The following is a 16,092-nucleotide window of genomic DNA, read 5'->3' as shown; positions in this document are numbered from 1 at the left end:
CATGTGTCTTTATATAAAATCACTTGAATTCTAATGAAGAGGACTTTATCGGGTATAAAGGTTCATGCACATGACGTGTATGGTGGCTGCAATTGGACCATAAGTTTATGAATTATTAATGAGTGTTTTAAAATAAGTTTAAACTTATTCTCGGTTTTCACTTTACGTCATAGGGTATCGTATTTCCGGTCGTCGGCCATATTGGTGTACAGACGGCTAATTTACATATGTCAAATTGCAATGTTTTGGCTTAGGTTTTAGTATGTTTGAAAGTTGTAGCGAGGAATCTGACGAATCTGCTCAAGAAATATTAGAAAAACCCGATGAAAAAGATTGCCCTCTTGTTCCTCTGTTATCGGAATACTCTAAAAAGCTAGAAAGTCGTGTAAAACGTCGTTATGTAGAGAAAATTTTAGTGATTGGTATCGACCCGGCTACGCTGTGGAATGCGAAGTTGGATCCGGAATGTTTACCTCCTATCGAAGCTACGGATCTATTATCCTATTTGGTCTGGATACCAGCTTTTATACAGCTAAGCAGTTCAAAGCCTTTAAGAGTTTGGAAGCGTATAATCAGATGGTTTCTGGATTTATCACCAGCGTACAAGGGAAGGTTATCGCGGGAAAGTACGTGGTCTTAGCAAAGGTGCGACATTCCCAGCGTATGAATGACCCTCCGATCCCCATTTGGATTATTTCAAGTGAAGAAGGAACTGTTATTTCGGCCCACTGCATGGGATGTAAGGCAGGTTTAGCGGAAACGTGTTCCCATGTTGCAAGCGTGCTTTTTTATATCGAAGCATGGACAAGAATCAACGGAAAACTAGCATGTACCCAAGGCAAATGCACGTGGCTTTTGCCCACCTACGTGAATGAAGTTCCCTACGCTAGAGCTCGGGATATCAATTTTAAATCATCTAAGAAGCTAAAAGCTGAGTTGGACTTTAAGATAGATGCCTGTGTGGGGGAGAAACAGTCAGAATCCAGCGCTCAAGCAAGGCCTTGCAAAACATCGAACGTTTTAAGACCACCAAATGAGGATGAAATGAACGCTCAGCTGGAAAAGTTGAATGGTTTGAATGCAAAACCAGTCATCCTAAGTCTATTTAAACCTTATTGTGATAGATTTATATCAAGAAGCCAACATGTTGCTACGATACCAGATTTATATGACCCTGGTTACCTCAACCTCAGCTATCCAGACCTGCTAAAAACATTTTTCGAAGTCAACTTAAACCTTGATGATAGAGCACTACATGCCATTGAAGCAGACACAAGAAAGCAATCCAAGGGTAACCTCTTCTACCGACATCGGGCTGGCCGCATTGGTGCTTCAGTCAGTTGGCATGTGGCACATAGTAATGCGACGCAGCCTTCACAGTCTTTGATAAAGTCTCTCTGCTACCCCCACTTGTTTAAAGTCACCTCGAAAGCTGTTACCCATGGCAAGAAACATGAGGCATCTGCTGTTGAGGCATATGTTTCTCTTATGAAGCAGACTCACAAAGACTTTCAAGTTGGGTATTGTGGAATTATTGTGGATAAAGAACATCCCTGGTTGCATGCCACTCCTGACTTCATGCCTTCTTGTTCCTGTTGTGGTGATGGTTGTGGAGAGGTTAAATGTCCCTATGGAATTGAAAATGGTGATTTTAATTCCTACATTTCAAAGAAGACCTCCTGTCTTGAAAAGGTAAATGGTCAATTCAGGATGAAGAGAAACCACCAGTACTATTTCCAAGTCCAGCAGCAGCTGAATATAACTAAGATGAAGTACTGTGGCTTTGTTGTTTTTGCCTTCAATGCTAGTAATCAACCAGTGTTTTATCATGAAAGGATATATCCTGATTACATCCTGTGGGAATCACTACAACCAAAGGTGACCAAGTTTTGGAGGATTTGCATTCTCCCAGAAGTTTTGGGTCGATGGTACACAAGAAAATGCCACATGCCAAGTCTAACACAAGTTTCAGTAGTTTGCAATGACAATTCTATTTGTTATTGCAGAAAAGCTACTGAAGAGGAAACCATCACCTGCTCCAACCCCAAGTGCCCTTTTATAAAGTTTCATTCGTCATGTCTGGGAATAAGTGATCAAGTCCCGAGGATTTGGTATTGTCCTACCTGTCGTCTGCTGCCAGAATTCAAAAGAAGTGCCAAAAACAGTAATGCAGCAGAGCAGGATACATGTAACAAAGCACTCAGCCTGGATAGCATCTGCATTTGTAAGTCCATACCAAGATTAGATCAAAGGCTTCTTGAATGTCACAGTAAAGACTGTCAAAATGGAAAATTCTTTCATCTAGACTGCCTTAATTATAAAAGGATGCCAAACAACAGCAAGAGTACATGGATTTGCAACAACTGCAAAGGAAAGCCCCACAAAGAAAATAAACCTAAAGCATCCCATGCCACCACCACACCACAAGTTGAATGTAATGGTTCTACATCAACTTCTTCCAAACAATCTACCACTTGTACTTCTTTGAGTCCACAAGATCTTACTTGCAGTGATGATGATAACAGTGTTTATGATCTATCTGACACCAGTGATGATGACCTATTTGATGATCCATCTGACAGTGATGATGCTGTAGAGATAACTAATGTTACTCAGGGAAACACTGATAAGACAGCCTCTTTGGGAAATTTAACCCAGGCTGACTATGATACCATTGAATCCCCAACTGGATGGGTAGACTGCACCATCATTCAACAAGCCCACATTGTCCTGAAACAGGTAAATTCAATGATTGATGGTTTTCAAAGAACCACCTTGGGACCAGTAAGGAACTTTGATGTGTTATCAAGCGAATTTGTGCAAATTCTTCATACAGGAAATCAGCATTGGGTATGTACGAGTTCTGTAGGCTGTTTACCTGGCATAGTAAACTTGTATGACAGTTTATTTCATGACGTCATTGTAGATGAAGTAGAACAACAAGTGAAAGATTTAATGGCAGACAAATTTGTAAGAATAGATATTGTACCAGTCCAGCAACAAAGAAACGGCAGTGATTGTGGTGTTTTCTCTGTCGCATTTGCGACATGTATTGTGCATGGTCTCAACCCTGGTACAGCCAAATTTGATATACCACAAATGCGGCCACATTTATCAAGATGTTTAAAACCTGGAGTGATCACCCCATTTCCATAGAGTTGTACAGCTTTTACAAACTGGTATAAATTTTACATTTAAAATAATATTAACCAGAAGTGTAATAGTGTATACAAGTTTATCATTATCAAAATATAATGGAAGAGTACCCTACCACTAGGATCTAAAGGAGTATTCAAATTTTTTCTAGAGGGGGGAATATGAGGATTTGAGGAGCATCAGTAAGGCGGACGCGCGGAGCGTCGGCATCGCACCTGGAATTATGCGGGTATTACTGGGGCCTGGGACCCCCTTGCGCAATCCGGCGACAGCGGCGAGGAGCGCCTTACTGCTGCTGTGTTTGCGAAGATATTTGGATCCTATCAAATTTCTTGTAGGGTCGCAAACGAAGGTTAAAATATTTCCTAGATATAGATGGACAACATCGCGCGCATTCAAAACAAAACTGTACGCAAGCTGCGAACCCAGGTATTGGATCGTTTGGACGCCGACTTCGCCTTCACGGCATTCACAGAAGGAGACACAGAAGAAATCATGGATGAAGAAAGAGCCGAAAAGATAATAGACCTGATGCCTGAAGGTAACTACCGTTTACAGTTAACGTTTATAAAGTATTACGACGGCGACTGTGTAATAGAAAGAGGCCGTAACCCTATTCGGGCGTCTGGTAAGCAGAACCTGTTTGTCTTAAATAAGTAAACGCGCCCCGGAGCGCTGGTAGGCATCGACGCGCTGTTCTACGAGGTTGCTTACCCTGTTACGGTAGTTATCTACGGTGCGTATGAGATCAAAGAGCCAGACGTTAGGAAACTCAAACCAATGCGACATCCCGGCAACTGCGTCGGGAAACTGGTAAGGGAATTCTTTGAAGATTCCGCCCGCGGAGGTAAGTTAACTCCGAAAAGAAAAGAAGCCATCAGGAAATGGGAAAACGCCACCTGCAAAGCTGGGCCTACGATAGACAACATAAAGAAATTAGAAATTGCCTTAGAAAGGCGCATACACGTGAAAGACATCACAGACGGGTACATTTACCCTGGGACACATAAATACGGCGGCAGAGGTGCTCCTATAGTCATCTACCAGCATAACGGACACGCTTGGCGAGAACTTCGATTCCCGCGAAAGAAAGAAACCAAGGTCTACGAAACCTCCCCGTTGGTGAACTTGATTCATGAGAACTCAATATGGTTAATGGATTCGGAAGGAAGCCAGTTTATGACCCAAGACGGCACTTTGTATCGCCCGGAAATCGAACACCAGCGCATCCAAAGCGCCTGTGAAACCCTTGGGGAAGACGTCTCAGACGAGGTCCTCAGCTCTCGTAGTTTGGACTTCTTAGCCGCAAAAAGAAGGAATGGGTGGAAACCGACCCCCAAAGAATTCAAAGACATAGCCAAAGCCTGCGTAGAACACGGCCACGGCGGTCTTTGGAACATGGAGTACGACGAGGAAGAATACGTGTCCTTAGACATGAAGCACTGCTATCCTGCGTCATTTAAAGGCCTGGGAGATTGTAAGGAATATTACGACCGCTACATCCATCCAGATTCACAGTTCTTTCGTGTGTCCTTAGACGGCAGCTACGACGCGCCAGCTACGGGGTTCGTCAGATTAACGTCTTGGAAGTTGGCTAAAGACTTGCACCCCATAATTTACGCATGGTACGGGAAGCATCTACAAGAGAAAGAATGGATACCTGTGCCATTGTTAAAGTTCTTTGAAGAGCGTAAGCTCCTGAAATACACAGCGCATGAAGCCATACTTTGCCATAGCGCCTACACGAAGTGGCTCCCAGAGCACAACCCAACCGCCCGAATTGTCATAGGCAAATTTACCCAGGGCGCTAAGGAGGGAGAGAAGCACATGCAATGGCGTTTAATAACAGACGAAGGCGAACTAAGCTTCCTTATCAAGCGTGCCCACGATCAAGGAACGATGGTCTCCGTGGAGAAATGGGATTACCTCGTAGATGATGAGCTGCATAAATGGAATGCGCTGTGTTATTACCAGGACCATCGACCGCAATATTATCACCTCCGCGCCAGTATGCTCGCATATGCGCACATTAACCTTCTCGCAATGCTCTTGCGGTTTGACAAAGAAGATGTTCCACGCGTAGCCACGGATTCTTTGTACGTTAAGCCGAGCGTATTAGAAAAGATGAAAGAATTCTATACAGCCGACGAACTCGCAGAAAGTGGCAAGTGGCGCGTCGAAGATGAGGAGATAAGAGCCTGGAGGGCACGCGTAGAATATCACGGAGAACACACCCGCGGTTCCATTACGCCGACGGAAGAGCCACTGCCCTCAGTTGCGGACCTTATTTCCTACCAACGCTTCTCTTACCTTTACGGTACGGGAGGCAGCGGTAAGACGACGCGTGTGTTAGAACTCTTTCCTAATATAAAGGTGCTAACGCCAACACATCGTTTGGAAAGAGAACTCTGCGAAATGGGCTACGACGCGCAAACTTACCACAGCTTCTTTCGCTGGAATGGCCAAAAGTGGGTGCCGGAAGCTATCCACGACATACCTCCCGTGATACTTTGGGATGAAATCTGTACGGTGCCCTTAGAAATCCTGCAGGAGTTCGTAGACTTCCTCCGCGGAAAGTGCCAAGTCGTATTTGCCGGATATCCATGTCAACCACCTCCTATAGCCGGAGAAATGTCCCATGAATGTTTAAAAGAAATGGTAGACTATCATGAAGAAATTAACACAGACTACCGTAGCAAAGATCAAATGAGGAAATTAAAGGCAGAATTAAGGGGCCTTAGCGACGCCGAACAATCTAAGGTGTTACGTAAGAGGGTACGAGCAAAGTCTTACGAAGACTTCCTGTATTCTTGGCATCCTGAGGATTTGGTGCTAAGTAGTAAGCGCGCAGCACAGTCGCGCATACAAAAAGATCTACTGAGAATACACCAGGAGCGGTTCCCTAGTCATTTGGTGCCGGTTTGTTATAAACCGCGTGACACTCGCATGCAAAGAAGAGATGTCTTAGTACCAGGCACGGAAATCCAACTGCAGAACGCAGTAACGCACGACAAAGCCTGGGTGCCCATAGGAAAGGTGGAAAAAATAACCTCCCATCCAGACTGGCGCTTAGGCTATTGCATGACAGTCCACAGCGCGCAAGGGCTTACCATAAAAGAAACCTTATGGATCATAGATCAGCGGCTGTGTTGGAGCAACCTTATCTACACCGCCGTAAGCCGCGTGGAGTATGCCAAACAGTTAAAAAGAGCCTGGGGTCCACAACTGCGTTACGATTAGACGCCAGAGGACATAGCTAAGGAGAATATCGCCAGGAAGCTCCTTCGCTACAAGCGGCACGACGAAGGAAAGGGGTTAAAGTTCGACTTATGCGAGGACGACGTCTATAAGAAAGGGGCAAGGTGTGCCAAGTGTAACATACCTCTACTATGGAGGTTTGACCCGAATGACGATCAGCAGTTCTCCGTGGATCGCATAAATAATAAATGCGGGCATTGCAGAGGCAATGTAAGACTGACATGCCTAGAGTGTAATCGGGCGCGTGGAGCAGCATTACTCTGAGTCTTTGGGGACTATGAGCAGCTCTTCCTTGACGAATCCGCGACTTGGGCCATTTAGGTAATACAACACGGGTTGCCCTTCCTTGGTGACGGACTTCGAAATATCATACGTTTCCAAAGACCAGTTAGGATCCGTGGCTCTCTTACTGCCACCTTCGAGTTCCCCCGGCTGATAGAGGTATCGGACCACTATGTTGCGGGTAGCTTTTTTTCCTTCAGTCCGACCGCCCTTGAGCTTCTGACGTAGGACTTGTGTTCCACGTGTTTCTTTTTTATGGCATCCTTGGGTTTTATTCCCGTATCCCTGGCCGCCTCGTTGTTCAAGGCCGCGACGACCTGGGGGAGCCTCTGAGTCCATTCCCTGTTGCGTTTGGATGGATCTTCCATCTCTTTCCAATACTGGTATCCAAAGAGACGCTCGGCCAAGGTCTTATTGAATCTTTCGACGATGCTCTGACCCCTGTGGTACTCTGCTTCGGCTCTCCTAATCTTAGTGTCGTGGTCTTTCAGGGTCTTAGTAACCACGCCCATGAACTCTGTTCCCGCATCCACTTGCAGCAGCTTAGTCCATTTCAAGACGCTCTTATAAATCCTACCTAGGGCTTCTGCGACTTCCCCAGAATCCTTGGTGGTTATGGGTTTGGCGTCCTTGTATCTGCTTGCGATATCGACTACGGTCAAAGCGTACCTATAGGTCTTTCTTCTCACCTTCTCGTGCGGTAAGAAAAGCAAATCCGCCTGATGAACTTCATTGGGGGCATTTACGGTGAAGCTGGGCCTGGGAATGTACTTAGGCACGGGAAGATAAACCTGCCAGAGGGTTTGTTTTTTTAAACAGTTCTTAACCGTTTCTTCTGATACCCTGGCCGCGGTTGCGAGTTTCTTAATAGCTGACGCTCCTTTCCAATAGCCTTCAGGCCCATAGTAAATCCTTTTAAGTTTGTCCTCTACGCGGCCCATTATATGAATTCCAAAACAAGATTGATCTTACGTCCGTTAAAATCCACCGTCTTTCCGTCCACTTTAATGGTGATGCTTATGCTTTCTACCAAATTAGACAAATCATAGCACAAAGAAATGGGAGTGTACTCTACTGGGTCAAATGGATTACCTTTGGACAGAAACTTGGACATAAGAGAAGACTTTTTTCCATTGCTGTAACTATGGACCAAGTCGCAATAGACTTCATAAGAGGATGCGACTTTCCATTTCACAGGTATGGCTGTGTTGGTACTTTCCTTGCCTGAGACACCTAGTAAAGATCCCAATGCGTCGTATTTTCCTAGGGTTACCGAGAAATCGTTTGGTAGATTGTGTTTGAAGGTCATTTCGTGCGGCAACCCTGTGGTGAGAGTATAACCGCGCTTGGCGATCTCCTTATCAAGGGTGATTGGCGTGTAATGTCCATCGGGTAGCATTACTCCTTGATAATTGTTAGATCCCTTATGCACGGTGACCATACCATTGACTAAATTATACCAAGAATTGTACAAAGAACAACTAACCAGCCGAACCTTATGGGCTTTGATGGGGGGATTCAGATAAGTGGTAAAGTCATTCTTGTCGCTTTCCAAAAAGACGATCATATATTACAGGGGACAAGTCCCCTTCTAGAAGCAAGCTACGCTTGCTGACTTAGACTAAATACGCCAAAGCTACGCCTCCCGCCAGCCCTGCAACTCCTACAAAGACCAACTCACTATCTTTTTGTTTCTTAGAAGGCTGGTAGTAATTCTTGAACTGAGGCTTTCTTAACCTGAAGTCGGGGTGTGCTTGCGCATAAAGCTTAAAGGTGTAGTCTGTGTTTTCAAAGTTCTTGTCTGCCTGCATCTTATCTTGGTAGTTCTTGTCCAACCAATCCCTGTAAGCTTGTCTTTTTTCATTCCAAGCCGCCACGTCCCTTTGATATTTCTCCAGCGCCAAGTCGTGTCTCTTTCTTTCAGCTTCGAGACTACTTCCGCCAGTTGCCGCCTTTTCTATGTACTTACCTGCGTAACTGGCGCCAGTGAATGCTAAAGCAGCAATTAGTGAACCTCCTATCATAGCAGCCATTTATATCTTAGAAGGGATGTACTTTTCCTTCTGCAGATAGTCCTTTAGCATGATAGCCCTGCCCACGGCAGCGGTCATTTTAGCAAAGTTGGCAAAGCTTTTGCTTGGGTCTTCGGTAAAGTCTTCTTTGAGCACTTTCTTACCTACCCAACCAATACCCGCAACAATGGAAGTAATGATAGCAGCCTCTTCAACAGTTTTCAATAACGCGGTTGACATTATATTACAAAGCGAGAAGGTTATTATTCCATCACGGGTATTTTGCTTCTAGGCTCCTGCGTCACATGTACGGGTTCTACTTTTGGCTTTGTAGCCCGCCATTGTAAGTAGAGGCTGCCTGCTGCTATAGCAACTCCCAACGCGCCAATTACGTAGCCCGGATTAATAAAGGATTCCTCTTCTTTTTCCTCCATCTTTTCTTCCTTTTTGGCTTTATTCTTCCTGTTCATCTCTGCGAACTTCTTCCCCGCGGCAACTCTGCCTGGAGATTTAGCCTGGGTAATCTTTTGCTCGGGTTCCTCCGCCTTTGATTCACTCATTTATATCTAAGGACTTGAAGGACTTGATAACTTGAGTAAGTACTTGAGAAGGACTTGATAAGTACTTGAGAATGACTTAAGTAAGTACTTAAGAAGGACTTGAGGCGACTTGATCAGGTACCTCGGCAAGTGCCGCCTCGAATACCCTTTCGACTTCTCTATCCTTCTTGAAGTCCTTCCAAGACATCGTAAGTTCCTTCAAGTCGACATGCTGAGCTACGTGAAGTGCCGCAGAGGCGACTGCCATTAACTTACCACACTTCAAAGACAACCACCCGCAGGTTATCTTAAGTTCTTGGGCGATAACATAGTCGTCTCTTATGTCCTTCTGTAGTTGCTCCACGTCGTCTATGGGCAGCGCAAGTCCAAGCAATTTAGTGGCAAGTCGGATAGCGGAGTCTGCGACGGCGTCCGTGGTCTTACTTGCAAGGGCAGCCATATACCTCTTATGGAACTTCTTGACTTCCTCTTCTGACAACTTGTTAACTTGCTCATGGGTAAGTTCTTTGCCTATCATTTCCTTGCACTTCCCAGAAGACACCAGGACGTTAAGTTGTTCCTTAAGGTTACTTTCATCTAGCTGCGTAGGAACTTCATCTATCAACTGCTCAATCTCCATATATGTTAATGGAATACGGAAACCTCAAAGAGAAGATCATCTTGGAATGTTGGTGCGTCTTTAGATGCCGCATGTATTCGTGTAACTGTTCCTTGGATATTTCACCACCGTAGTCGCTTAAGATGGTTTCCAGATCAGACTTACTTGGAGTATAAAATACTACGAGAGATCCTATGTTTTCCCTAAAGGGCTTAGAGACGCTGGTAAGCTGCTGTGAGAGCAACCAAACGCTAATGTTGTCATGTCTGCCGCTAAAGGCGAGCTTCACTAATTCGGAGGTGCGCCTTTTTACGTCGTCCCCGCAGGCGATGTCATCCAATATGAGCAAGGTTTGCGTATCTTTAGGGAATTGTTTGTGCCAAAACTTAAGATGTCCAGATAACTCATTGGGGTCTAAGATATCCACAAAGAAGTCATCATTTTTCACTCCTATGCCCGTCCAGGTGCGGTTATTCACGTAGGTGGGGCAAAGTAGCACGATATAGTCGAATCGGTATTTAAAGGGTCCTAATAGCTGCTCTACTACGAATTGGGTCTTTCCGCAGCCGGTGGGTCCTACTATCACAGCGTTACAAGGCATGTGATTGGGGTTCATTTATATCCCTTCTTTCGAAGGGAACTTGTTCCCTGATATATATGGAGGACGTTGACATACCCGTGGAGGCTATCAAGACATTAGTGAGCACCTTAGAGGAGAAGAGAGAGTTGCATAAGATGGTAGAGTCCCAAAAGAAGGAGATAGACGTCTTAAATGAGCGCATCAAAGAATTAACGGATCAAATGCACATCCTTAAGCGCGCGGAACGCTTCGGGGCGTTAGTAACCATGGCGAGCTGGGCCAAAGAAAGCGTGGCTGACTTATGAAGTATCCCATGTAGAATGTTAAGATGTGGTTAAGATTTTGTTAAGGACCCCGCCAAACTCCTTCAAAAGATGCCTTAGAATGTTAAATGGAGGTTAAAATATTGTTAAGGATACCGCCAAACTCCGTTGAGAAATGCCCCAGAATGTTAAGATATGGTTAAATTATTGTTAAGGAAGGTCGGAAACTATCTCAGAAACCCTCCTAGAATGTTAAGATGTGGTTAAAATATTGTTAAGGTTACCGTCAAATTCCTCCAAAAGATGCCTTAGAATGTTAAATGGAGGTTAAAATATTGTTAAGTATATATGGACTGCTTGAAATGTAAGAAGGTATTTAGTACCAAACAAAGACTGCAATACCATGTTTGGCATGGAGTTTGCACAAAGAAGCCAATTAGTAAGGCCTGTAATGAATGTAATAGGGAGTTCAGCACTCTTCAAAAGCTGCAGCAACATGTCAAAAAGGGGATTTGCCGTAGAACTACGCAGTGTAGTTATTGTGCTAAGGTTCTTAGTAGCCGCCAACGTCTTCAGGCACATAAGCAGAGACATGAGAAGAGTTACCAATACCTTTCAAAAAGGTACGATCTGGAAGGGGTGTATTGTTACCAGTGCGGCGATCTTATGAGTCGTAGTGAACATAAGGACGATTACCTAAGGAATCGAATAGACTACTTTAGAAAGATAAGCAGAACGCTGCCCCGCTTTGACGCGTTAGAAGGTGTCCCATGGACTAACAGGGAATACTGGAGGCAGCAGTGTGAGAGATGTGGATGCGTAAGAGAGGAGGAGCACATATTCGACTGTCTCTTAACAAAAACTTAACCTCAGCTTAACATTCTGAGGCATGTTTTGAAAAAGTTTCCGACCTCCCTTAACAAAAACTTAACCTCAGCTTAACATTCTTTGGCATCTTTTGGAGGAGTTTGACGGGGTCCTTAACAAAGTCTTAACCACCATTTAACATTCTAAGGCGGTTTCCGAGATGAGGTGTTTCTGACACACCATGTGGGAAGTATGGTTAACCCAGCATCTGCTTACTGTTGAATTTCCTGCGGCAGTGTTTGCAGACGAGGCTGGGCTTCACTTTTTTGCACACCTTATGGGAGACGTGGTAATTAAGCATCTGCTTGCTACTAAAATTCCTACTGCATTCTTCGCACTCCATTATATAATAACTAATTAATAAGCCTAGTATGTCATCCTTAAAATATATGATAGCCTACGCAGCAGCATTCCTAAGAGGATTCCTAATAACCCTTTCAATATATGGACTGTATTACGTGCGAACCCCCTGCTGACTGCATCGTTAAAAAAGAGTCGCCGACCCTTATTGTCGACGACCCTACTTTAAACGCGCCTAACCACATAGAGGAGACGGGGCAACCCTTCTTTCAATGTCAAACACCCACCGCCCATCCTGCTTACCATGTGAACGCAGGTGGGTAAATTCTTCGCCTTGTATTACATACCGAACCCTGTCAGGCGCCCACAGGGAGTATTCTACATTGTCTTATTTGAGGAGTAACCGCATGCGGTTCAAATCCTCAAAGACAACGTAATTTTTTATTTCGTATGCGATACCCTCAATTAAATCACGCCAATGCACTTGCTGGATCATAAATTCTATGAAATATTTTTAAATGCGTTGTCAAAGTCTCGCTGTTTTTAAAGCTCTTACAGCACCACCTACAAGGAATGCGTAAGTGTTCGGCGTATGCGGCAATCGCACGGCAGATGTCGTCGTAGTCGTTGCTAATTAACACTTTGTATCCATTTTCTTCATACCTTTTCAGGAGTAGTTGTTGATCTGGCGACAATCTACCGTCACCCTTAGGGGTTTTTAGCTCAATGCAGAAGCCACGGTAGTGCACGTGTGCGTTTAACAGTAGTAAGTCAGGTCGACCTCGTTGGTAACCTTTTTGCCAACACTTTATACGCTTACTGTTGCTGTTCTGCAGTTCTCCTAAACCCGGTGTTATGAGCATCTGAGGGTAAAACCGGCGGATGTAGTTAACCACCTCCTTATGTAGGTGAAATTCGTTTTCTATCTTAAATATCAACTTATTTGGGGTGTCAAAGCGCTTTTCTATTTCGTATTTGCCGGTCTTCCTTAATGCGGGTAGCACTTCCTCGAATACCCAATCACGAAACTCCACAGCTTTGGGTAGCTTAGAGCTAAATATCAGTTCATACAAACCAGGCTCCGAAATAAACACGGAATGTGGATGAATAGTAGAAGAGCGGTGATTTGGAGCCCCTTTTATGTCAACCCACCTTTCCTTGTATTTATCGGAGACGTGATCCCTAATTGCGTCCCTGGAACGTTCATAACCTAACGCAGACGCCACTTCCTTCGCTTTGAAGTATAGTTTTTCGCCTTGCGCAATGCATTGCAGTTTTGTTTCGTTGTTTTGGAATACGCGTAGCATCGTATATTTGAGAAATATTTTAACTTTTTAATATGCAACGCTCTTTAGCTGATTCATTTCTACGCTCAGTTGCGCGTCAGACACGACGAAGACGTAGCAGTTTATCTTATCGCTGTCGCCCGCACTGGTATTCTTTGTGCGCTTAATCTCCAAAGTGATACCATCCTGGGTGTTTACCAACCGCAGACCCTGACCGTGCATGGTTTCGTCGTTGGTCGTGCGCATGTCAATCCATAACGCATACTTATCCTTAAAAAATTCCTCAGGGCTAGTTTGGTCGCCAAACTTACGCATTGCCTCCCTGTAAATGTCTGCGGGCTTTATTCCCTGGGAGTAAACCTTGTTTGGAACGCCGTTGACATTTACCCCCACGTTAGTAATGTTGGGATTAAAAAACGCTTGGGAGTCGCGCTTACCGGCCTCGTAGGGCTTGGCAAACACCAGCATCAACCCCGTGAGACTTCGTCGGGGGAGGTTAATGCTTTGGTTGACAACCTCAGCCGTCTTGTCCAACAAACTGAACGTCTTGTACATCACTACGTGGTCGTAAAGGAATGCCTTTCCGGAGCTGTATTCCATGCCAGCGCTACGGGCCAGCTCTTCGCTGTACACGGTCTCATACTGCAGCTCTAAATTGGTAACGGAATAGGGGGGAATGCTCCCAGAAAGTGCCGTTCCGGAGGCATCCATCTGCAAGATGTTTGTGGTATCCGCTAGGGTTACTTCAAACTGTAGTTCACTTAACTGCCTGGGATAATACGCGCCGTGGTTCGTAATCACTTCAAAGTCCAGCGGAATAACATACTTAATGCCATAGGCGGTCTTTATCCTCGTGGCGTCTGCTACTGCCGTTGCGTCACCAGAATCCGTAGGTTGTGTCTTAGTGTCGCTGCGAACCTTACGTAAGATAACGCTGCCAATTCCCTGCTCTATTCTTTGTGCGCGGTCAAAGGCCGTTAACCATAGGTCCTTATAGGTGGTGTATAAGTCGTACCTATTTAAGTCCAAAAGGGATTCCCCAGCAAACTTGATTCTCATCTTAGAGACTAAGTTGCGGCCTGCGTTATTAACGACGTAAGTTTCTAATTTTGCGCTTGGTTGTATTGCTAGGTCAAACCTTAACGCCAAGGTGCCGGGTACTAAGACTAGGTTATCCGTTAAACGGGGCACGCCTACGTACAAGGTTTCTCCAGGCTTTGCGCTGGATGGCGTGAATGTGACCCGGTGAAAGGTGCGTTCCGCTTTCAGTCCGCCAACCTGCTTAGGTAATACGTTGGGGTTTAACTTTGTGCTTATCATACATAATGGAAGGAACGGATTTTACCCCCTTACCGAAGAAGGTCAAGTTGGTATTAATGACGAAGAATATGAGTCTTTACTTCCCGATGACAACGTAGACGGACGGGGCCTTTTTGACAAGCTAAGACGTATGTATGGCAGCAGTAAGGCCCGCGATGCTATGCGCTCTTTAAGAGAGAAATTCAAGTCTAAGAATCCCCACGAACCCGTCCCGGAGTATCTACAAATGGAAGACTTGGATCTCACGGACGCAAGAACTGAAATATTAAGAGAAGTCATCGACAACGTAAAGCAGCGATATCCTAGCGTAAATCTGGCTCTCTTAGAGTTCGGAGTAGGAGATAAAGGTCAAATTCAAGTTCGATACGCAGGTAGAGAAAAATGGTACAACTTTTATCAAAGAAAGGAGTCTACCTTACTTAACAATGGCCTTTCGAAAGAAATAACGGCAGCATTGGGAACTCCTAACCTAACGCCATTGTCTACCTTGAGTAAAAAGGAAACTACGAGGCTCCAAGAAGAATTCCTTAAAAGCGTCAAAATGCCAAGCACTAAAACAAGCCTCGAATCTATCAACACATTACTTAATAAGCAACAAGAAAAACTCCAACGATTAGAAACCACTGAAGAGGAAAAGATTAAAGAACTCAAAAAACTTCCGCCAAATAGTGACGCGACTGGAGGCTTGGTGAGTTACTTACGAAACGCAAAAGCCGAAAAGGAAGCACTTCAAAAGGAAATACAGGAAAATAAGGTAACCATCAACGACCTTACGCGACAACTCGACGAAGCAACCAAGGAAGGGGGTGGTATCGATAGTCAATTCGAAGCCGTCCAGGAGGAAAACCAAGCATTGCAGGGGCGCATAGAAGAATTGGAAGACGAATTCATGAAACAAGGTAGGCTAACTACTGAAAGTCATGCCGTCGAAATTGCAGACTTTAAAGCTAGGCTCTCTAAGCTGCTAGAAGAAAAAAGCGCCGCAAGGAATCAGCTAAGGGTTGCTTTGAATGAATCGGCGGGGAAAGACGCAGAACTACAGCGCTTGGGAAAAGAATTAATGGAGTCCGTTGACAGAGAAAGGCAAGTAATGGCGGACAAGGCAGTGGCGGAGGAACGAATACGACAACTTCAACAGGCCGTCGAAGACTTGGAGGGGCAAATAGAGCGGCAGCAGGAAATAAGTAATGACCAAACTCGTCCCGAAGAAGAAAGGGAAGCAGCTCAAAGGGAATTAGAGGCTCTTCAGGAAAGACTGGTGGAATTGCGTACGCAAAGAGAAGGCTTGGAAAGGGAGTTGGGGCTTACGACCAAGGAAACGATAAAAAAAGCTCCTGGTGAAGTATGGTATTCCGCTGGCATTTGCGGTCGCTATTTCGAGCGTAGTAGGAGTAATCCTATCCGCGCTTAAGGCTACAGGCGCGGGCGTAAAGAAATTAGGCAATGGGCTGACGGACTTGGGAAAAAGATGGCAGCCGGCTTGCCTGGGCTGCTTGGTAGCGTTCTTAGCCTGGCACTTAGGGCCGGCGGAGAACTGCTGAAGTTTGTAGGGAATAACATCTGGATATTAGTAGTAGCTATTGGGGTAGTCCTCCTGAAGAAGATGAAGG

The 16,092-nt window shown here is 45.0% G+C and overlaps 1 pseudogene; it reads left to right on the top strand.

Moving 5' to 3' along the window:
• Nucleotides 1-243: 243 nt before the first annotated feature.
• Nucleotides 244-3,156, top strand: LOC148910634 (uncharacterized; annotated as a pseudogene).
• The last annotated feature ends 12,936 nt before the right edge of the window (nt 3,157-16,092 follow it).

Source organism: Actinia tenebrosa, unplaced genomic scaffold (assembly GCF_029948245.1).
Source record: "Actinia tenebrosa isolate PJP-AT-01 unplaced genomic scaffold, QUT_ActTen_1.0 PGA_scaffold16__25_contigs__length_10494907, whole genome shotgun sequence".
NCBI classification, from domain to species: domain Eukaryota; kingdom Metazoa; phylum Cnidaria; class Anthozoa; order Actiniaria; family Actiniidae; genus Actinia; species Actinia tenebrosa.
The sequence above is the reverse complement of the archived record's forward strand: the minus strand, read 5'-3'. Positions and strand labels throughout refer to the sequence as shown.